The following is a 25,277-nucleotide window of genomic DNA, read 5'->3' as shown; positions in this document are numbered from 1 at the left end:
CCTAATTAAAGTTTAAAAGAAGAACTGATAAAATGAGGCAGAGGCAATATTTTTTAAAAATACTTCTGAGAACTTTCCTGAACTGGTGAAAGACAATATTCCCCAGATTCAGAGAGTTCAAAGAATCCTAACCAGGATAAATAAATCTACACTTCACAAGTTTCAGCAAAATTTTTTAATCGTCTCACTTTGAAATCCATTCAAACTTACAGGATAATTATAAAAACAAGACAAACCCCACACAAAGAACTCCAACATACCCTACCTACCCCTCCCCAGATACCCAGATCCACCAATTTTGACATTTTGTCACATTTGCTATACCATTATATCTGTCTGCCTGCTTATTTATCAATTTTCTGATCACCTGAGTATAGTTTGTACACATCACCTCCTTGAATATATATACCGCCTATGTACATTTCCTAAGAATGAGGATACTCACTTATGTAACCATGTTAAGCACAGTTATCAAGTTCAAGAAATTTAGCACTGATATAAAGCTTATAGCCTATATTCCAATTTTTTCATATGTCTCAATAGTGTCCCTCTAAGCAATTTCTCTTCTCTTGCTAGATCCCATCCAGGATCGTGTATTGCATTTAAAGGTCAGTTTCTTTAGCTGCTCTTTCTATTTTTCAATTGGGGGAACATATAAACTTTTCCATCACAATCCCTCCAAAGCATACCATTCAATGGGATTAATCACATTCACAATATTGCAGTACCCTCACCACTTCCCACTACTAAAACTTTACCACTGCCCAAACAGAAACCATAAGCCATTATGAATTAACTCCCCATTGCTCCTGGCATCCTGTACTCTAATTTCTGTCTCTATGAGCTTGCATATTCTCTGATATTTTCTTTGTAGCTACCATGGGGCTTAAATTTAACATCCTAAATCTATAACAATCTCATTTGATCTGATACCAATGTAACAAATTCAAAAGCTACGTAAACTCCATCTCCACTTTATGTAGTTCTTGTCACAAATTACATGTGTATACATTATAAGTCCGAAAACACTGATTTATCAATACTTTTTACACATTTGCCTTTTAAATTCCTCTTTAAATCACTAGTTCCTTACTGACAGGCTGGGACTTGTGCCTGTCATCCCTATGCTCTCTGAAGGGGGCTCTGAAAATGCTTATGTTGTTTGTAACATTATAAAGGTAGGTGCATGCTCCCTCCCACCAAGACTTTTTTGGAGGGAGGTACTAAAAGCTGTCTACTTTTAACTGGGTGACAAGGTCAAGAAGTAAGACATATAATTAATATTCATCACATTTTATAAGTTTTTAAAATTAATTTTATTATGAATATTTTCAAAGATACACAAAACACCCATCATTCGGATTCAACAATTGTCAAGATTTTCCTGCACTTGCTTCATCTATCCCTAGTTTATTTTCTTTGAATTTTGTTACAGTTCTTTAAGTGATTTAAAACAAATCTCAAAACACACGCTATTTAACATATACATACCTAGTATGTATTTCTAAAAACATATGGACATAACCACAATGCCATTACTTCACTAAATAAAAATAATTAAAAAAACTCATTGACATAACATAATACCCAGTCCATACTTACATTTTCATGATGATCTCAAAAATTTGTTTAAATTAGGCTCTTTGGACCAAATCCATAGAAAGGTCATAATGTTGTTCTATATTCTAAGTCTCTATAACATAGAGCAGTCTCTCTACCCTCCCTTTTTTGCATGCCATTGACATGTCGATGGAACTGAGTAAGTTATTTTATAGAAAGTTACCACATTCTGGATCCAGGGTTGTCATTTAATTTGTTCCTTTACCCCCTGTGTTTTCTTTTCTTATTAAATGGCAGTCAATAAAAGCAAAAACCCAAGCTTATGATACACTGAACTTAATATTTCCATGTAAACAATCTAAAGGAATAAACATAAAATCAATGTGCATATTACAAAATTACATAGGCTGATAAATGCTCCAATCTACTTACTTTTGTTTTAAATGGTCTTAGAATTCAAAATGTGAGAAGTACAAAATTCACATTTGCTTACAGTTAGAAATTAGAGGTTGTATATGAAAATACATTTACACTATTTCCTTTTTGCTGATGGTGCTATTGGCAAAGTTGTTGCTAATAAATAGGCTCCTGAAATAAGGGCTAACACATAAAAATAGGCTATCTGAGAGAAAAGTGACAATTTAAGCTTCCTGATTTCAAAAATGAATTTACCAGGAACTTGTGACTTCTGTAATAACTGATGAAAACCCATTTAAGTCTAGATAACTGCAGCTGCTGAGTATGAGTAATCACAGCTGCTGGGTTCATAAAAGTCATTCAGTGCAATGCTGCTAAAATTATTACACTAGCAATTAACCTCAAATCTTTTGCAACAGAAAAACCATCATTACATTTTAAGAATAAATATAACATTCTAATGATTTTGTTATCAAATTGCTATTAAGTCTATGAAAAGTTAATAAAATTCTGGAACTTCAGAGCATGCTTACTAAAAAAAAATTAAGTGAATATGTAGCTAGCTCTTAAAGAAAAATATGTGGCTCTCATAGAAAAAAAACATGTAACTTTTATAGAAGAACTAAAGCTAATAAGGAATTTGATCAGTATCAATTGCCTGCCAAAACCTTCTACCATTTTTGAGCAATAGCATTAGCCTACTGCAATTATTTTCCAACTTGTTCCTCTGCTTTAAGTCTTACTCCCTTGCTGTCTATTCTATTTCAAGCTACAAGCCACCAGAGTGATCTTGTTGTTACTATGGCTCACAAGGCTCAACATCAATTCCACCCCACTCCTGCTCCTGCCTCATATATCCCACAACTCTCACTTCTTTCTCACTGTGCTCCACCCATATCTGCCTCAATACAGTCACGCCAGTCAAAAAAGCAGGAATGGCATAATTCCCTATTCCCTACCCCCACCCCGGCTTCTGGTAATCTGTATTCCAGCTTCTGAATCTATGGATTTGCTTATTCTAATTAGCTCATATCAGTGAAGTCATACAATATTTGTCCCTTTTTGTCTGGCTTATTTCACTCAACATGATGTCTTTAAGTTCATCCATGCTGTCGCTTGTATCAGAACTGCATTCCTTTTTACAGCAGAATCATATTCCAAAAAAGTTTTGGTAATGTATGGTGGTGATGGCAGCACAACACTGTGAGTGTAATTAACCCCACTGAATTAAATATCAGAATGTGATTAAAAGGGGGAAATTTTTAGGTTGTATATGTTAATAGAATAAACCATAGGACTGATTAACACAGTGAACCCTAATTTAAATTATGGACTACAGTCAATAATATAATTATAATCATATTGTTTCATCAATTGGTAACAAAGGTATTAATAATAGGGAAAAGTGTTAATAATAGGGAAAACTGTGTTTGAGGGGGTATATGGGAACTCTGTAATTTCTGCATGATTTTTTATTAGAGAAACCTATAATTTCTCCAATAAAAATACTTTTAAAACACAGGGGGAAAAAAGGGCAGGAATGGCCCATAAACTTATGGAAAAATGTTAAATCTCAAATTTAGATGAAACAAGTACAAGAAAATCTTGACAACTGTTAAATCTGAGCTGGCCAGAGTTTACAGCCAAGTGACTAAATTGTATTTTGACCAGATTAAAAAAAATCTGATATGCAGATTTCATGTAATTTAGAATACCAAAATGAGGAATTCTGGAATTCTCTGCAGCTTCTCGTAGCTCAGTACAGATGCTTTCAAAACTGAGGGTGCCTAGGTATCACCCAAAAAGCTTTGAAAAGTATTGATTCCCAAGCCCCACCCTCAGATAGTTCCATTCTACAGATTTCAAATGGGATATAGGAATTTACCTTTTTAACAAATTTCGCAGATAATTCTGATGTAAGTGACCAAAAGAGATACACTCTGAGACCTACTGCCTAGCGTTTAGCTTGGCTGGAAAGGCAATTATGACAGTTTGAGGATTATTTAAACAATCCACAACTGTGATTGTGAGTTAACAACTGTTAAAAATGGGGGAAAGAAAACATAAAAGAAGTTGTAAAGATATTTGAGTCTGAGGCTTTTACAATGAGACAAATCTAGAAAAGACAAGTAGTAAGTAATACAATTATTTGGACAGTTTAGGGCTATAGATCTATAGCCAAGATTTTGAAGGAAGTGATTCCATTAAGAGGTGTAGTGTAAAGATAGCAGCCAGGTGTTAAGGTGCTGAGAAGGGCATATTGTTACCAAACACAGCAGCTTTCAAAATAACCAAGTGGATAAACTTGTTATTTGTTATTTCACTCTGACGTTAAGATTCATCAATACAGCCAAAGCTTCATGCTCTCCTTTTGATTTTACATACCTAATATTCAAATTCTGGGCAGTTTTAAATTCTGAACTTTTACAAATACTACAAGCTCTTTTCATCCTTGTGTGGTCATATTCAGTTGCCTCACAAATATAATTTGTTTTTAAGCCCTTAGTTAGCTTTGTTCTTGGCAGAGTGAATCAACAGTTCTAGCAACTCTGTGATCTCTACCAGCATCAGGGCCAGTGCAGCTGCTGCATTGGGAATGTTCTACCCAGGTGGCAGCTATAATGGCTCCTCTTCTACACAGCCTCAGAGAGTGAGTTTAAGAGTTTAAGATAACCATGTTTCAAGATGATCAGATCATCAATGGATACAAATTCTACTTTGTCATTTAATGAATAGTCACCACAGAATTATGGTGGGACAATTGAATAATATTGAAGAAGTGGTACATCTTTCTTAAATATCAAATTAATTTTGCACAAAATTTTACTTGAACATAAAGACTCATAGTCAAGTTATAAGGCAATTTCAATGCTTTGAGAAAATATTGAGTATATAGGCTAAGGATAAGGCTTAACGAGCAATGCAATTTAACTGTAAAATATTTATGTTAATGCCAAGTGTCTTTAATAGATTTTCTTAACTCTTCAAATAGCTTGTTAATTGATTTCCTTCTTTTTCAGGCTTGCCCATCTGTAAAATACATCAAAATACATATCTGTAATTAAGATTTGAGAGTGTTCTCAGTTCATATATCAAAAAGTGATAATGCAAAAAATAATATTTTGCCAATTAGTTTTGCCCAGCAAATGACCATTTTTTCTCTATGGAAAAAAGCTATTGGATCTCATAAGAAAACTCATAATCAATGATTTACCCTTGCCCTTTGAATATGTCATGCATATGTCATATCAGTACCAGTATCTGCTAACACTTTCAAGTCCTAGTTCAATAACGTACTATAAGTGTGATCTTGGGAAAAAGTATAATCTTACTGGGTCTCAAATTCCTCAATTGTAAAATGAATTCAATAACAATAACTATATCTTAGGGTTATTTTGAGAATTAAGTAAGATAATACATGTAAAAGTGCTTAGCACAGAAGCAAGCAAATCAGCCAGCTTGAGCCCACTGGAATGGCAGCCCCATCTATGAAAGAAAGGTAGGTTTGCTGGGGAGCCCGGGATGAGTACTGGAAGTGCTTAGACGAGAACACCAAGGACTCTTCTCAGTGCAAGAAGTTAAGAAGCTCATTTGAATCAAGCTGTCTACAACAGTGGATACAATACTTTGATAAAAGACGAGACTACTTAAAATTCAAAGAAAAATTTGAAGCAGGACAATTCCAGCCTTCAAAAACAACTGCAGAATCCTAAGCTGTTCCTGAATTTTAAAAAAGGTTGAAAGCATTCTTTTTGGACATTCAAAAATGCTCCATTGACTATGGGTCAATAATAGTTTGAATCATGGTAAACATCAATACTTGTTCTTAAATATAACTCTTAATAACTACACTGATCAAATAACAGAAGATATTGAAACTATGAAGACTTGAAATAAAATGGTATAACATATCCTTAGTTTTAGTAAGGAATCTATATTTGAAGAAAAAGAAAATTAAAGTCTATTATAAAAACATGCATATATTTCTTTCTATTTTTCTTGTTTTGGTTGGAGAGTGAGTAGTAGGGTGAGTAGTAGGCCCATTATGACACTGTCATTGTGTGTTCCTGGGAGTTGGCATTTTAATACAGGCACTGAAAAATGAGGATTGGAGGAAACCTGAACTTAAAATATACAGATAATATAATAAAGGGCTTCCACACAAAATCTACAGCTAATATTATGCTCAATGATGAAAGAATGCATGCTTTCTAAGTTAAAGATGTCCTCTCCCTACTCCTATTCAACACAAGAAATTCTAACCAATGCAATAAGGCTGGGAAGAAAAAAAAAGCATACAAAATGGAAAAGAAGAAATAAAAGTGACTCAATCACCAGTTTTGACAATATGGTTATCTTGTTAGAAAATCCCAAAGAACTGACAAAAAAAGCTCTTAGAACTAAGAAGTGGCTTTTAGGGAAGTCAGCAGATAACAAGCTCAATAGACAAAAGAAAATCGTATTTCTATATACCAGCATTTGGAATTAAAAAAAGGAAAACACAATCCATACAAAAAACAGCTCAATTGGAAAGAACTGTATCCAGAATCAAAGAAAACAAATAACCCCTTTTCAAAAATGGATAAACGATATGAACAGATACTTCTCCAAAGAGGATACACAACTGCAAATAAATATAAGTATATGAAAGATGCTCAACATTTTTAGATGTAAGAGTAATGCAAATTAAAACCACAATATATCATTACACCTATTAGAATGGCTTGAATAAAAAAAAGTTGACATTACCATGTGCTAGGAAAGATGCTAAACAGCAGGAACTCGCATTTATTGCTGGTGGGAATAGGAAATGGTAAAGCCACTTTGGAAAGCAGTTTGGCAGTTTCTTATAAAGTAAAATATATACTTACCTTGTGATCCAGCCATCCCATTCCTTGGTATTTCACCAAATTAATTAAAAACTTACGTTCACACACACACACACACACACACACACACAAAGTGCTTAGCACAAAGCCTGTTAAAGGAAGCACAATAAATATCAAAATCATTATCATCGTCTTCAACACAGATTAAGAGAAAGACACCAGATACACCATATAAGTAAACAGGAGAAAACAAAAATCACAATTCAAGAAAAGATCTAAGTAAAGCTATCTGATTGACATAGCTTGGTTTGTAATAAAGAATGGCTGGATCAGTAAATAGTACTTCAGAAAATTTTAGTATATAAAATATATAATTAGTATTTAAAATATATAATAGTACTAAAATAGATCATTTTAGTAATAGAAAAATTATATCACTTGTTTGGAGATAAAACCAATACTTTCATGGTTACAGATTTGAAAATCAATTTCAATTACATATTTTTCTTCTCTTGGCTAATGCCTCATGACCGGGTATATGTTTTCTCCTCTCAAAACTTTCTACTTTTCTCCTTCATTCCTACATCATGCTTCTACAATTCCTAGTTTTTTATCCTTCTACTTTTGAATCCAGTAGAAGGCTTTTGATTGAAACTTTCCATATAAACCAGGGTAGATACAACAGCATAAGGGATCAAGAAATTATACTCATTTAATATAACAGGAATATATATTTTAAGTCTACCAAATTGCAAGTTGCTTATCTCTTCTATTCCCTCATTTCTTCTTTCTTAAGATGAAATGTCAACACTGGCCTAAGGGAATAAATCATAAAATGCTAAAAGATGCTTTAATAATGCACTAATGGATGCTAAATCAAAGAAATACTGTGGGGAACTGAGTCTTCCATGTTGCCTGAGGCATATCTGGGGTGGTGGCTTAGAACGCTGAGCCACAGGCCTGCATAGAATGCCATGCAGGCCCGCCCTGTAAAGATGTGTGTCTTGTGACTACCATTGTCTTAAACCTAGACTGTATGCACCTGATGTAAACATAGGTCTCTGGTGGGCTCTCCCCCACCTGAGCACCTTTAGCATATACACCTGATCTTCTGAAATAACTAGCTGGAGCAAGGCTGCATTGTCGTCCACTTAGCACGAGATGCAAGTGGGCCCCCTGCTCCCTTAATTCTTAGCTCTGTGTCCGTGTCTCATTCCTGCGTCGCCCTGTCAGCAATAAAATACCATGACAAAAAAAAAGTGACATTGAAAAATGTCCTGTAGTAAGTTTCCAGATATTTCAATCTTTAAAAATGCTAATGTATACAGTAAGTACGGCCAGTATATTTTGCTAAATCAAACTGCAGAAAAAATTTAGGAATTTTGGCTTTTCTGTAAATATCCTTTTCTGTTTAAAAAGGTTAATCTTACAACAGAAAGTTGCAGAGCTGATTACTAGAAAATACCTCTATCTCTGCAGCATGCTGCACTGTTCTGCAGCAAGTCTTTATATTCTGCAAAATGATCATGCTGCAGTAGTTTATCATGGTCTTTGTTCTGCAAACAGACAGTTCTACTATGTATTAAAAATTCCCTTTACTTCCTTTAGGAAATTTGCTTAAATTGTCATTTTGAGGTAGTTCATGTCTACAATTGCAATTTATTCAAATAGAAGAGTTAAGTAATTTTAAGCAATTTATACTGATTTTGTATAGTAGGTATTGATATTTAATTTAAATTAATACAAAGAAGAAAAACAAAATACCAATTAAAATGCTTCCTTTTTAGTAATCAAAAGAGAAGACATCATTATATGGAATTATTGGAAAAGGCTAAAACCAAATTTGAGCTATCAAATTTTAGCACAATGACAGTTGGTACTCTGTTATAGCCAAACTCTGTTCTACATCATCTGTGGCACAGACTACTAAATTTGCCCTAGTATCTGTTCTTGCTTTCTTCCTCTACTAGAAGAATCTCCAAGATTTAGCTAGATACAGGGCTATCCAGTTTACCTCAGAATAACCAACAAAGATGGAAAAAATTCTAAAAATTAAGATTTTACTCTATCTTAATTTCATTCAAACCACCAAACCACTAAGAATATTTTCAAAGCCAAGATTTTCCCAATTTTTTCTGACCTTTTGTTCAAAGATAAATTTCACACCATTTCTTTCCAAGCAATGTACTACGTTTCCTTAGCCTGAAGAAGATGCTGTCACTGCATAATTATGAACAAATGCAAACATAAAAGAAAAAAAAATTTAAGAGAAATAGACAAAGTTATTAAATAAATCTGTGATATTACTGAATTGAAAGAAACAGCACCTAGAGTTGAAATTATCACAGATACCTTCAATACCTAATTTCCTTTAAAAGAGTAAAAGGAATTTCAATATGAGATAAAAGCTAATTTTCCATAGTCCATTAATGATTAAGATGATAAAAAATTTTATTAACTTTTATTCTATTTATTTTATTTCTTAACAGATAAGCTATGATGTACAACAATTAAAATCCACCTTTAGAAACCATTTATAGGGAAAGTCACCAAATCCTTAACTGATTAAAAAAAAAATAGCACTCACACCCTCATATGTATGTATGTTCTTCCTACTATGGAAGCACATAAGGCTTTCTTATTCAGAGGGCCAGTGGATTAGAGAGATATTTAGAAGAAATTCAAAATTTTCAGAAGCCCCCCCTTTTATAAACGTATATAACCTTACAATAATTCTACCTTTTCTACACGCATAATTTTATAATAGCTCTACCTTATGATATAAGGAAATGATATGGAAATACTTTTATGATTGTGATATATGAAAATTATAAAGAAGTTATTCAGTTGCAGTCATTCAGAAGCATATGTTACTATTAATTATATTTATATGCATGATAATATATGCATATTTTCTTAATGTATCAATTTACTTATTTATTACTTCCTGGGGGCTTTACAGGTTCTGAAATCTTCCTGAAATCACAAAATTTTGTGTGTATGTACATGCATCTATTTTTCTAAGGAGGGAATTCAGATTTCAGGTACAGATTCAAAATAGGGTTCAGTATGAAAAAGAGTTAAAAACCACTGCCCTAAACTATGATTTTAAATGGTTTTGATGTTTTGGTGAGTAAATCATAATTTAGTTGAACACTTTCCTACTGTTAGCTATTTAGATTTTATAAAATGTTGCTCTAGAAATAATGTAGCAATGAGCATCACGGTACCTTTATTTCAGGTCATTTACTAAGGATAAATACTTAGACATGGAACTTCTATGCCACATTATAATATTGCGTAGACTGCCTTCTGGGTTCAGACAGACTATGTTCAGGTCAGCTATGGGCTCAGTGATGCAGTTAACAGGCAATATGTGAAAGTATATATGAATGGTGTAGCAGAATTTCTTCATATGGTAGTAAATGGTACAGAAGAGATCTCACCCCTAGTCAAACAGTATAAAAAGGTAGTAGACATAAGGTTCTGAATTCCTCTGCCAATAGCAAAAGAAACTATCCAAATTAATGCACACAGAAAAAGACATGAAAAAATAGAAAACCTCAGTAAGCAGTACGACAATATCAAGCAGGTAATGAGTCCCAGAAGAAACTGTAGACAAAAAACTTTCAAATTTCATAAAGATTATAAACCAAAAGATTCAAGAATCTCAATGAACACTAATAACAAGATTAAAAAAAACTACACCATAATCAAACAATTGAACCAGTTATAAAATGAATATATAAAGCAAAGAAAAAAAAAGACATACTTAGTAGAGGAACAAATATGAGAATGATCTAAACACTACAAACATTAAAAGTATAATAATAAAAATTATGAACAATGTTATACAATACACTTGATAATTTAGATGAAAAGGAAAAATTCATTTAAATACATATAAATTATCAAAACTGACACAAGGGAAACAAAAAAAATATGAATAGCCAGATAAAATTTAAATAACTGAATTTGTAATTAAAAAGTCTTCCAATAAAGAAATGGCTTTACTGGTGAATTCTACAAACATTGAAGAAAAATAATGCCAAATTCTACATAAATGCATGCAGAAAATACAGAGGAAGAAAGACTTCACAATTAATTTTAAAAGGAAGCATGATCCTAATATCAAAAGTTAGACATATATATTATAGAAAATAAAATTAAACACTAATATCCTTTACGAACATAGAAGCAAGTATCGTTAACAAAATATTAGCAAATTAAATCTACTAAGTGGGATTTACCCAAGGAATGCAAATTCATTTTAACATTGAAAATCAATCAACTTAAATAACCATAACTATAGAAAACAGGAGAAAAATCATACAATCATTTCAATAGATAAACATAAAGCATTTGACATAAGGCAATACCCAGTCTTCATAAAATCTCTCAGGAAGTAGGAATTGAAGTAAATTTTATCCATCTGATAAAGACTAAACATTATACCTAACATTATACCTGATGGTCTGAATGTTTTCCCCCTAAGATAGAGACAAGGCAAAGTTCACTCTCCAGTGCTATTCAATATTTACTGGAGATCCTACTCAATGTAAAAAGGCTTAAAAACAAACAAACAAACAAACAAAATTCATACAGATTAGAAAGGAAGAAGTAAAACTGCCTTCAAATGCAAACAGATTGTTGACATAAAAGACCCCAAAGAAGATACAAAAAATTTATTAGAACTGGCAATTTAATTTAACAAGGTTATAGAATAATAATACCATTTATAATAGTATCAGAAAAGACAAAACACTTAAAATATATTCAAAAGATCACAGGGAGATATTTTAAGAATCTAAAAAAAGAAAGTATCCCCACATTCAGTATTCAGTAAATTCAATACTGATATTTCAATCTCCCCCATTTCATCTCTAGACACAATGCAAGCCCAGCCAAAATCCAGCAAGCTTTTTTTTTTTTTGAGTAGAAATTGACAAAACTCTAAAATTTATATGGAAAGTCCTATAATAGCCAAAACAATATTGAAAGAGAATAAACTTGGAAGGCTGTAGATTATCAGATTTCAAGAATTACTACAAAGTTAAGTAATCAAGACAGTGTAGTACTGGCATACCAGTAGACAGATAGATGAATTAAACAGAACAGTGAGTCTATAAATACATCCACATATATATGATCAGCTGATTTTTTTGAATTTCATTTTACTGAGATTGTTCACATACCATACAATTTTCCAAAGATCCAAAGTGCACAATCAACTGCCCACGATACCATCATACAGCTGTGCATCCATCACAATTTATTTTTTCAATTTTTAGAACATTTTCATTATTCCAGAAAAGAAATAAAGATTAAAAAAGAAAACTAAAATCCTCCCATATCCCTAAACACCCCCCTCCATTATTGACTCATAGTATTTGTAAAGTACATTTGTTGCTGTTGCTGAAAGAATGTTAAAATACTACTAACTGTAGTACATAGCTTGCAATATGTATCTTTTTCCCTATATACTCCTCTATTATTAACTTTTAGTTATAATGTCATATATTTGTTCTAGTTCATGAAAGAGATCTATAATATTTGTATAGTTAATCATAGACATTGTCCACCACAAGATTCACAGTTTTACACATTCCCATCTTTTAACCTCCAACTTACCTTCTGGTGACATATGTGACTCTAAACTTCCCCTTTCCACCACATTCACACACCATTCAGCACTATTAGTTGTTCTCATAATAACATGCTACTGTCACCTCTATCCATTTCCAAACACTTAGGTTCAACCTAGTTGAACATTCTGCTCATAATAAGCAATGGCTCCCCATTCTTTAGTCTCTTTCTATATCCTCGTAACTTATATTTCATGTCTATGAGTTTAAATACTATATCAGTGAGACCATGCAATATTTGTCCTTATGTGTCTGAATTATTTCACTCAATATAGTGCACTCAAGATTTCTCCATCAACCCATTTTTTTTAAGACAGTTTTGTTCACCCACCATACTTTCCGTCCTAAGTAAACAATCAGTGGTTCCCTGTATAGTCACGTATTTATGTATTCACCACCATAACCACTATCTATATAAGGACATCTCCATTCCTTACACAAAGAAGGAGGGAGAGTCAAAGAAGGTAGAGAGACAAAAGAAAAAGAAAAAGGAAAAAACATGACAGATAAGCAACAAAAAGAAAGACAGAATTAAACTAAAGTAGAATAAAAGAGTCAGGCAACATCACCAATGCCAAGAGTCCCATACCCCTCCCTTACAACCCCCCCTCTTATAGGCATTTAGCTTTGGTATATTGCCTTTGCTACATTAAAGGAAGCAAAATACACTGTTTCTGCTAACTATAGTCTCTAGTTTGCATTGGTTGTATTTTTTCCCCAATACCACCCCATTTTTAACACTGCAAGGTTGACATTCATTTGTGCTCCCTCATGGAAAAACATATGTGTACATTTTATCACAATTGTTGAGCACTCTAGGTTTCACTGATTTATACAGTCCCAGTCTTAATCTTTCCTCTTTCCGTCAGGTGTCCCACATGCTCCTAACCTTCCTCTTTCAACCATACTCACAGTCATCTTTGTTCAGTGTACTTACATTTTTGTGTTACCATCACCCAAAATTGTGTTCCAAGCCTCTCACTCCTGTCTTTTCCTATCTGTCTGTAGTGCTCGCTGTAGGTATTTCCTGTAGAGCAGGTATCTTGTTCACAAACTCTCTCATTCTCTGTTTGACAGAGAATATTTTAAACTCTCCCTCATATTTGAAGGACAGTTTTGCTAAATATAGGATTCTTGGTTGGTGGTTTTTCTCTTTCAGTATCTTAAGTATGTCTCAACACTAACTTCTTGCCTCCAGGGGTTCTACTGAGAAATCCACACATAGTCTTATCAAGCTTCATTTGTATGTGATGGATCGTTTTTCTCTTGCCGCTTTCAGGATTCTCTCTTTATCTTTGATGTTTCTTAATCTGATTATTAAGTGTCTTGGCATAGGTCTATTCAGATCTATTCTGTTTGGGGTACACTGCTCTTCCTGGATCTGTAATTTTATGTCTTTCATAAGAGATTAGAAATTTTCATTATTTCCTCTATTATTGCTTCTGCCCCTTTTCCCTTCTCTTCTCCTTCTGGGACACCCATGACACATATATTCATGTGTTTCATGTTGTCATTCATTTCCCTGAGCCATTGCTCATATTTTTCCATTCTTTTCCCTATCTGTTCTTTTGTGTATAGGATTTCAGGTGTCTTGTTCTCCAGTTCCTGAGTGTTTTCTTCTGCCTCTTGAGATCCACTGTTGTATGTCTCCATTGTGTTTTTCATCTCTTGTGTTGTGCCATATATTTCCATAGATTCTGCCAGTTGTTTTTTCAAATTTTCAATTTCTACCTTATATTCGCCCAGTGTTTTCCTTATAGGCTTCATTTCTTTTGCCACATTCCCTGAACTTGTTGATTTGGTTTTTGATTTGATTTAGCATATTTCTTTGAAAATCTTTAATAGATTGTTTCATTAAAGTGAAACAATTTCTCAGCTGTATCTTGATTGAGGTGTAAGTTTGTTCCTTTGACTGGGCCATATCTTCATTTTTCCTAGTGCAGACTGTAGTTTTCTGTTGTCTAGGAATCTGGTTTCCTTGGTTACCCCAATCAGATTTTTCTAGACCAGAATGGGTTCTGATCTCAGAACGGAATTATATTCAGTGTCAAGTTTCCCTGAGGATGTATCTTAGAAAATTGACAGACTTTCCTGTGAGGTCTCTAGCCACTGAGCTTTTCCTAAATGCTCAGCAGGTGGCACCTGTCAGCCTGTCACTCCCAACTGGTGTAAGCAGGTGTGGCCCCTTTAGTTTCTGTTTTGGCTGTCTTCCCCCAGGCTCTAGGGTCTGGTTCTAAAAGGAAATCCAGTAGCAGAGCTGGGCCCCACTTCCTTCCTCTTAGGGAAGAAATACCCCCTAGGGAGTTATCATCTGCATTTGAACAGTTCCTTTATCTCTCTGGCTTATTTCCACCCCAGTCTGGGTCAGAGCACTGTGAACTGAAAATGGCTGAGGCTCTTTTCATTGAGCACCTCAGATTGAGAGAGAGAGAGAAGGGGACAGAAAGCCCCTTTTCAGAGCCAGTCCATGGCCCCCCTGTTTCACCCATCAGTCAAAGGTCATACCTGGTCTTCTGGGGTCCCCCTCCCATGACACAGAAGTCTTCTTGTTCTTTAAGATCAGTTGTCACTAAAAGCCTCTGTCTGCTTGTTAGGGGTTTGTAGCTTGTATTCAGCAGTCCACATTTGTTAATTAAAACCCCAGTTGGAGCTAGGTTGAGCTATTTTCACTTGCTCCAGGAATGTTGCCTTCTACCACAGTGAGGTTTTGCAGCTCAGCCTGCTGTTGGGGAAGGCGGCTTCTGGTGAGTGTCCATAATTTTTACTTACAGATTTTATGCTGTGATCTCAGGCATGACTCCCAATCCAGGTTGGTGTATGATGTGTGGACAATCACAGTTGTCCCCCAGCAGTTATTCCAAATTCTGTACAAATTGTTCCTGGTTGTTTATTAGTTGCTCCAGGGACTAACTAAATTCACTCCTCTCTATGCCCCCTTCCCCAGTCAACTAATTTTTGACAAAGGAACCAATGAGGCAAAGGATAAAGAACATTTACAACTGAATAGTAAGACAACTAAAAACAGTTTCTTTAAAAATTCACAAGATTGCTCAGAAGCATCAGTAAAAGATGTATAAATGGCCAATAAAGACATTGGAAGCTGCTCAATTATTAGTAATCAGGAAAATGCAAATGAAACTCATAATGAAATACCATTTCACATCAGCACTAAACTTGTAAATAAAGTTTATGATCTATGAAAACAAAAAGCATATTTAACAAATCATTAAGTACTAGACAAAAAAAAATAGATGTTACCAGCAATTAGAAAACAATGACATGCTGGTAAAGGTGTAAGGATATGGCATTTCGGTACAAATTCATGTCATCCATTATCAATTGTATCTTATCTAGTTTATCAGTAATCAATTCCCTCTGACAAACTATGACCACAGACACTTATCTAAACTTATTCCACTTTCTTGAACTTCTAAACTCAGCTTTTATTACTTTAAGGAGTAAATCGAAAAACCAAGGGCATGAGAGCCTTCAAACTTCCCCCTCTCCACCTTATAAGACCTCTTTATCTTTACTTATATTATTTTACATCTTCTCTGAGAACAATTATCATGTCTGCTTTGCAAGGTTAACATATCTGTCCAAGTCTCCCATAGGACCTTATTTCCATCATCAGCCCATCTCTTGCACATTCAATCTCTACTTCTAAAGTGGTTTCTTTGTTTTAGTCAACTAATATGTTTAAGTCTCCAATACTCTTAAAATTGTTTTCCTAAACCTGCAGCTTACTCAAAACACTTGCTTTAATCAGTAAGATCAACAAAAGAAATGTTATACATCCAATTGATTATATATGCCATAATCCTTGCAATCTGGATAACAATATTCTTTTTCCAAAGGTCACAGAAATATGTGAATCTCCAACTCTAATCCTCAATTGAGATTTTTATTATTTCATTTTCTTTCCACCATTAACTTATTATTTATAACTTGTAAAAAAGAAAAAAACAGTGGTTGCCCTAGAGCTTACAGTATACATCTTTAATCAGAGGCAATCTTCAAATAATATTATAAAGTTTCACATATTGTGTAAGAACCTTATAACACTATATTCCCAATTCTTCCCTCTCAACCTTTGTACTGTTGTTGGCATACATTTTACTTTTATCTATACTATAAATACACAAATGATTGCAACTGTTATTGCTTCAAGCAGTTATATTTTAGAGGAATTAGAATAAAAAATTTAGTTTCACTTCATTTATTCCATCTCCAGAGTTCTTTATTCTTTGTGTAGATTCAATATTCTGCCTGGTGTCATCTACCTTTTGCCTGAAGAATTTCATATAAAATTTATTGTAGATTAAGAAAGCTGGCAATAAATTTTCCTTTTGCTTGTCTAAAAAAAGACTTTGTTTCTTCTTCTTTCTGAAAATTTTCTGGATACAGAATTCTGGGTTGACAGTAATTTTTTTTATTCAGCACTTTAAAGTTACCATTCCATTGTCTTCCCACTAAATGGCTTCTGATATGAAGTCTACGGTAATACTTATCTTTGTTCATCTGTATGTAAAACTCTTTTTATCCCTCTGGCTGCTTTCAGTATTTTCTCTTAGTCATGTTTTCATAAGTTTTAATGTGATATGCCTAGGTATGTTTGTTTTTATGTTTTTTTGAGGTGGGGTATTCAGATTGTTCTCTCATTTTGTGTTTCTGAATTATAGTCCACTATTAATTTTAGGAAATTCTTGGCTATTATTTCCTTAAATATTTCTTCCACCCCCTGTCTCTCTTCTTTTGGGATTCCAATTAGGCAATTATTAGATCATTTGGCATTATCCCACAACTTGTGGATGCTTTGCTGTTTTTTTCCCCCAGTCTTTTTTCCTCTTTGTATTTTAGTTTGGGTAGCTTCTATTGACCTATCATCAATTTCACTGTTCTCTCCTTGACTGTGTCAAGTCTATTGATCAGCTTGTTGAAGATATTCCTCATCTCTGTCAATGTGTTTATTTCTAGAATTTTCACCTTATTCTTTCTTGGTTTCCATATCTCTGCTGAAATTAACCATCTGATCTTTCATGATGTCCACCTTTTCCATTAGAACCTTTACCCACAAATCACAATTATTTTAAATTCTTTTGTCTTAGTTTCTTAGAGCTGCTGTAAGAAAGCAAGAGGCTTAAAACAAGAGAAATTTATTGCCTCACAGTTCTGGAGGCTAGAAATCTGAAATCAAGATGTCAGTAGGGCCATGTTCTCCGTGAAATCTGTAAAGGATAGTCCTTTCTTGCCTCTTCTAGCTTCTACTGTTTGCCCAGAATCCTTGGTATTCCTTGGCTTACAGCTGCCACACTTCAATCTCTGTCATCACATGGCATCCTCCTCTTACATCTACCTCTGTGTCTAAATTTCCTCTTCTTATAAGGACATCAGTTGTATTGGGACAGAGCTCACCTTAATCCAGTTTGGCTTCATCTTAACTAATCACATCTTCAAAGACCCTGTTTCCAAATACAGTCACATTTACAGACACCAGGGAATAGGACTTCAGTTTTGTTTTTTTGTTTGTTTTTTTTTGGTGGGGGGAGGAGGGCTCAATTCAACCCATAACATCCCTGTTAAGTCCAACATCTATGTCATAGCTGAGTATACTTCTGATTAATTTGTTTTTTAAAGTATTTTGTATTTTCCAATATTTTCATATGCCTTGTAATTTGTTGCTGAGAGCCAAACATCTTTGTAAACAGTAGAGACTAAGGCAATTTTAATGCTTGGAAACTGACATGCCTTTCCTTCTGATAGGCCTCTAGAATGGGGTTTTGCGTTAACCAAGTCAAGATACGGGCTGGATTTGACAGCTGTTCATATCATTACCCTTAGTACATTACAGATTCCAAACTGCTCTATAAAATCCTATTATTTAGGATGGGGGATGACTTGATAATGGGTTTTAATCAATAACTGTTCCACCCTCATGTTTAGGTCTTCTCTTCATTCTGTGCCTCAGACATTATCTGTCTCTTGTGACTCTCAGTAGTAGACCACTATTATTTGTTACTCAATGTTTGTTAGCTCATTCTCTGTTGTTCTAAGCCTCAGACTTAGCCAGGTACTGTGTCCCTGAGTCTCAGAGACATGATCTTCTCATTGCCCCTTCCCTTGTTCCTGCTGTAGTTCAATCAGTGATAGAGGGTTTTTTGTTTGTTTTTGTTTTTGTTTTGTCTGCACTTTTGCAATTCATCTGCAGTGAAATCACTGCCACTTTTACTGACACTTGCCAGTCTGTTGATGGAGGATGGAGGATAGCAGCATTCTCTGTTGTTCTAAGCTTTGGTCTTAGGTAGACAATATGTCCATGGATCTCAAGGATGTGGCCTCAGTCCTCTTCTCTCTGCCCAACTGCAGTTCTGGGGCCAGCACAGATTTTTGCACCTCACAGAGGGGTAGAGGTTTCCTTCTCTAGTCCCTTAACCCAGCTACAAGGAGTTTTCACCAGTGCCCTAAGGGCAGTAGGTTTTTCTTTTGTCTCCTCCCCCCACCCTCACACCTCCACCCAGTTTAAGGTTGTGTTCCAAAAGAGCAGAGGGGCAGAGTTCTTTGCCCCTTCTTTTCCTGTAGTGGCTATGTTCCTCTCCCCAGGGCCTCCACCACAGAGCTTTCTCCGTACTCTCATCATGTAGAATCCATGGACAAAAAGCCTACAAGAGAGGCAAATTCACCCTATATCTGTAGCCGCCACTCTAGCCAATATGCTAGCTGATTACTAGTGTCAGCTGCGTCTGCCCCAGGTAAATAAATGTTTATTTCCCATCACTCTCTGCAGGAACCTGTTTCTCCCTAGCTTTTTGTTAGCTGTTGCCCTACAATCTCATTTCTGATAGATCCATAAGAAGTCTTGAATTTGCTATTTTCAGCACTCTATCTACCTGAACAGAAACTGAAAGTAGGTTTACTTATTATTGTGTACAATGGTCTTTCTTCTTTTGCTCCAAATATGGCCACCATCAGGTATAAACTTCCAAAATTTCAATTTACTTAATCCAATGAAAAGAGAACTCTTTTCACCTTGGTGTCTGAATATCAATCCATGCAGTGAATCTGACTGACCCTGCTGGTACTACATGCTGCCTTCATCAGGGAGATCAGAGTACTGTGACTGGCCAACTTTGGTTCACAGAGAAGAGATGGAAGAGAATTGTCATTAACAATATCCTAACAGAACCAAGTAAAATAATGGGAACTATTATTTATTGAGAACTATTTTGATACAGTATATATATATATCTGAGTAGATAAAAATCAATATCTATCCTCTACACAAGATAGTGCCTCAACTTGATAAACAAGGACATACTTTAAAGAAAACACTTCAGGGCTTAATTGATGAAACAATAGGATTTTGAATATCAACTTGATTTAGTTTAGCTTTCATTTTGTCAAACAAAATCTATTTTATTTAACAAAACAATAAGCTGTAGGCATATCACTCTTTTCTTACTTTATAAAAAATTATAGGTTCAAATGTTCCTAAATCTGAAATTGTAACAGAAGTATAATTTCTTTTCTGCTTTAGAAATGTCTTTGGCAGAGCTTCCTCTAGTCTAATCTTAAAGCTTTCCTTGTGTACTCAAACTCTTGGGCAAATTCTGTGCAAAAATTTGAAAAAAATTATCTTCCACTAATTCATGCAAGAAATTCTTCAGCAATTTTAAGTGAAAGTGCATATATTTATCTGGATATAAATTAATGTGATAGATACTTAAATAACTAGAATACTTGCTTCTACTTTACCACTATACTACAGAAGGAGACTTTTACTCATTTCTCTCCCTACACTAGACTCAACTACTTCAAAATGGAGACTACTTTTATTCATCGCTACATTTCTTAAACCTATTTAAATGTCAAGATACACTGGGGACAAATAATGTTGGACAGCATATATAAACAAATGTCACTTGGCTGAAAAAGGAATTGCAATGTAATGGTTGGCTTAAACAATGGGAATTTATCAACGAGAGTTCTGAAGCTTGAAGAAGTCCAAAATCAAGATGTCGTCATGGTGATGCTTTCTCGCAGAAGACTGTGGTATTCTGACGCTGGTTGCCAGAGATCCTTGGTCATTAGCTTTTCTGCTCACATAGCAATGCACATGGTGGCCTCTCCTGGCTTCTCAGTTCTGCTGACTTCCAGCCTGACAGCTCCCTATGGCTTTCTCTCTGTGTGTCACCTTCCCTATAACGCCTTCAGTAATAGGATTAAGACCCATCTTGATTACACCTTAACTGAAGTAACCTCAGCAAAAGGTCCTAATTACAAGGGTTCACACCCACAAAAATGGATTATGTTTAAGAACATGTTTTTCTGGGGGTACACAGCTCTAAGCCAACACATGGAGACAAACATAAATACTTTGGATGAGGTATTGAACAAAGGATTTAAATAAATAAAAAGTGGTGGCAAGGTCAGTATCAGAAATGAGGTAAGGAAAGGAATTTTGAAATGTCTCTGCTCAAAAAGCTAATAGCAAGAATATTTTGAAAGGATTTTGTTTTCAAATTAAACCAAACAGACAATATTTATAATTGCTTTAATGTAAATAAAAATACTTTAAAGCAATACTCATTAATAGAAACTACTAAGGGGACAATCAGCTAACAGGCATTGGTAAAAAAAAGATACATTCTCGCTTTCTGGACCTGGCCAAGCAAGAGACACCATCATAGGAGTTGACATCCGCCACAACAAGGACCAAAAGGTTTTGCACAAGGAGCCCAAGAGCAAAATACACCTGATGCTGTTGATAAAGCTGTAGAGGTTTATTCTGGTTAGATGAAGCAACTCTTCAACCAAGTTGTGCTAAAGAGATTGTTCTCAAAGATGAAGCTTCATGGACAAGAAAACAAAGCAGCTGTGGTATGGGAACCTAATAGATAACATGGGTTCAGGAGGTGCCTAAACTGGAGGTATGTTCACTGTGTGTGAGCAGCCAGCCCTGGAGCCTCATGTACAAGGGCAAGGACCAAAGATCCTCATGTTCAACCAGCTGGCACTGGACTCTCCCTAGGGCTGCTGCACCATCCTACTGTGTTCCCCACCAGGGCCAGGAAGTATACAGGCATTTCAGCAAGGCACCAGGAACCCCACAGAGCCATACCAAACCCTACATCTGCTCCAAGGGCCAGAGCACCAAGGGTTTGAGCATATTGGAAGCCAATGACTAATCCCAGATCCTCTGTTGTTATTAAAACGATTTTTGGATGCTGGGAAAATAAAAAAGGATACATTCTCTACCCTTGAGTAACTCACAATTCTGTAACAGGGTTCAAAAATAACAGGGTCCAGACTCTTCCAAAATCTATAACAACTTCTCCCTTAATCTTGTATTTCTGGTAAATTACCACCGTTTCTGCTTTCCCTTTAACTTTTTTGGCAGACACAGGTTTTGGTAAGTACCAAAATCCCTAAATTAATAACTCACATTCAATTCCACCACTTTTTCACCCTCATCTTTGCCCCAAACCACTATGATTTAATTTCTACCCTCCACCACTATCCAAAGCCCATGACTTATTTTCAGCTGTAACTAATCAATCACTAGCACTTAGCCCTCTATTCCCACTCTACTAACAACCAACACTACCTCTTCTGCATTCCTGAGCAAGTATCATAAATGTGACTCTCAGTGTCACTTGGTGTGAAAAATCTCTAAATATGCTTTATATATATGTTTTATTGATTCAAGTACTTACACAAGATTTATAATCATGAAAAATAAAACATTGTTATAATTGATACACTGTGCAAGCTGTGAATTTTTGAGGATAAAATGATAAGTACTTTTAAACAGTTAAGTAAATAAGCAAGGAAATAGGGTGAGAGTTCATACAAATATTGAGAAAGTATATGTTACTAGATAACCTACATAAGAATGTTATTATATCTTCTTTTCAACCAACAAATATTTATAAAAATTGAAATAAGGCAAGACAAAAATAGGTCAGATTAGATCACATTGAAATAAATTTTGGAGAATTGTTTGGTATACTAGAGAGAGTAAAGAGTAAGTACGAAGCCTGGATTATCTCAGGTATGTCTGGGAATATGACTTTGAAAGCTGTCTTCTCACAATACTATTTCTTTAGAAACTACAGAATTAAGACAAATGTGGAATGTTTTATTTGACTGGTTTGCTATGAAACCCCTGATCTCTGGAACTGCACTGAGACTGGGGAGCTGCATATTGGCATGCAAACCCAGTACCTACATGGAAAAAAAAAAGGAACAGGAAATTGGTGGGAAACGAAGGCTATGGCCTCTCAGTGCCAAGATGACCACACACACTCTAGGCTCTTGTCAGTGGCAACCGTATGTGGCCCAAGACAAAAGAAGCTGTGTACTTAGGTAGGTATTGGGCCTCCTATAAGATGAAGATGCTGAACTTTCTATATTTCTTGTCCTGAATCCTTTCCTAAAGCTAAATAAATATAGCATTCAATTAAAGCTATTTTATCTAATGCGTTTGACTACCAGTTCAAATCTGTGACCAACATTGTGCTAGTACAACCAACATTTGTACCACTAAACAAAACAGTCTTTAAGAACCATATTTAACTTTCAATTATCCATTTAGGCCATGTTCCTTCAAGAAAAAAAAAAAAATTTCTATTTGAAAATTCTTCCCATCTTGTGAGGATGAACAAAAAGCAGAATATCAACTCTACTACCTCAAAAATTATATTTAAAAAAAAGAAAAATTCCATGACAAATCTTCAATTCTAGCCTCCAAAAAGGCATATAAGGAAAATTTAAAATAAAGAAAATCTTACAGAAAAGTAAGGTACCCCCAGATATTTAACTTGTTTACTAACACAGTTGAAAGTAAGGGTGATTCGGTATCAAAAATATGCAATGTTGTGACCAGAGGAGAAATATAGCAGCTGAAAAGGTTGAGAAATTAAGCTCATGCACTTTACTGTAAAACTACTTAAAATTTGACTGTTAAAATTCTAATAAAATTTATAAGAATATTTTAATTTTTTGACAAAAATTAGATTTATTTCTATATCAGATTTTTTTTTTCTAGGCTACTGACACTAGGCTTTGGCTGAATGTTTACTGTAACACTCAGTTATCTGGGGTTTGGTGAAAATGTGTGTTGGGGATGCATCCATGATTCAGTTCACAACCACCCCCCTTCTCTAGAAACTACCCTTAAAACAAAGAGTTGGGTCTCTAAGGCTATAATCTATTCTATGTTGCCCTGTTCCCTTCACTTGACATTTGATCCAAGCACTGCTAAATAAGTTTCTCTCAGAAACTGAATGACAGTAAGACTACAAGTGGTGAGAGCCATGTTATGTTAGTAACAGGGCTTTAAAGAGAAGGCTTGAGAGGCTTGGGCTGGGTAGGATGGTGGCAGTTTCCTCTGGTTGCACGTCTGGGGCGAGCAGCGGCCCTACGAATCCTGTCAGTGTCCGGGAGGTGTTTGCCCAAGTTTCTCCCACCCTGGGGATCTGGATGGATTCTGTTTTGGGGGCTGGAAGGAGATGTTCAGTAAGGGTCCCACTAAACCCCAACTCTCCTGAGCCTCCCCTCCTGAGCCCCACAGAAAACTTCTGAGGTTTCTGTGAGGTTTATGGAGTGACCAGTTCAGGCTTCTTAACCAACTGTCACCATAAGAAGAAAACTTCTGAAACATTTTACGTGCAGTGATTTGGGACTAAGCAAGCAACTTTTAAACTTATATAATAATGTTTTACTATTTGCAAAAATGGCTGTTATATTTTTCCTTCCCAGTTCCTATACTTCTTTGCTTCCTCTTCTTGACCTAATGTACAGACTAAATCCTCCAGTATAATGTTGAAGAGAAATGGTATTAGCAGACATTCTTTGCTTCTCCTAGTTGTGTGTGTGTGTGTGTATGCGCGTGCGCACGTGCGCAAGCCCCCCCCATCCAGGTTCATTTAATTGGTTTTTACAGATTGAGATTTTCCACCCCACCCAGATAACATTTATTTCCAGTTCACTCTGACATTTTTTACAGCCCTTTGGAGCTGCATGGCAAAGTGTGTTGGTGAGGGCAGGGAGCTAGATGATATTACTTAGCCTTTATCTCTGTGAAACTACCAAAAATACTGCTTAGACTCTTAAGCCTTTTTTCTTAGAAAAGGGCATCAAATGCCAGGCTGATTCCACTGCATTGTGCTGTGTTGGTTCTCCTTTGCTACCTCACCTTTCACATCCATGTTACCTTTACTTCACAGAAGAAAAGCATATCTCCCCCATACTCAAGATATTATATTTTATAATCCCAAGGTTAAAAGCCTCTGGGGCATCAAACACCAGGACAGTTAGAAATATTGGAGGCCTTGACTTAAGTTGATTGCCCAGAAGGACTGACAAAATCTGGGCCCGGAGGGAATGTATCACAGAAAATAAACTTGCTTTTTGGTCTACAAGGTCCTGGCTGCACAGTATCAAGAGAGATCAAGTGAAAGAAGTAAGAGGAGGATGCAGGACTTAGATATCATCATTTCATGGGACACCCTTTACTGGACACAGAATTCTGAACAGAAATTTAGGGCAGATCCAGTAGAGACTAAAAAGAAAGTATCCCACTTACTGCTCATTTCTCAAGAACAGAAGAAAATAACCAAGACCCAGGAATCATTGACATTTGATAATGTGGCTGTGGAGTTCACCTAGGAGGAGTGGCAGCTACTGGGCCCTGCTCAGAAGGACTTGTACTGGGATGTGATGTTGGAGAACTATAGCAACCTGGTGTCACTGGGGTATCAAGCAAGAAAACCAGATGTACTCCTCGGGTGGGAACAAGGAGAACAACCATGGATGGTAGTTGAAA

General features: G+C 35.3%; 1 protein-coding gene and 2 pseudogenes across 1 annotated transcript in view; 2 read left to right on the top strand and 1 right to left on the bottom strand.

Moving 5' to 3' along the window:
- Nucleotides 1-25,277, bottom strand: part of DYNC2H1 (dynein cytoplasmic 2 heavy chain 1) — a 419,160-nt gene that overhangs the window by 99,730 nt on the left and 294,153 nt on the right. The gene's annotated exons all lie outside the window — the stretch shown is intronic.
- LOC119538349 lies at nucleotides 5,451-5,690 on the top strand (annotated as a pseudogene).
- Nucleotides 18,762-21,636, top strand: LOC119535877 (annotated as a pseudogene).

This window comes from Choloepus didactylus, chromosome 6 (genome assembly GCF_015220235.1).
Source record: "Choloepus didactylus isolate mChoDid1 chromosome 6, mChoDid1.pri, whole genome shotgun sequence".
Taxonomy (NCBI): domain Eukaryota; kingdom Metazoa; phylum Chordata; class Mammalia; order Pilosa; family Megalonychidae; genus Choloepus; species Choloepus didactylus.
Note: the sequence above shows the minus strand (reverse complement) of the source record. Positions and strands in the feature narration are given on the sequence as shown.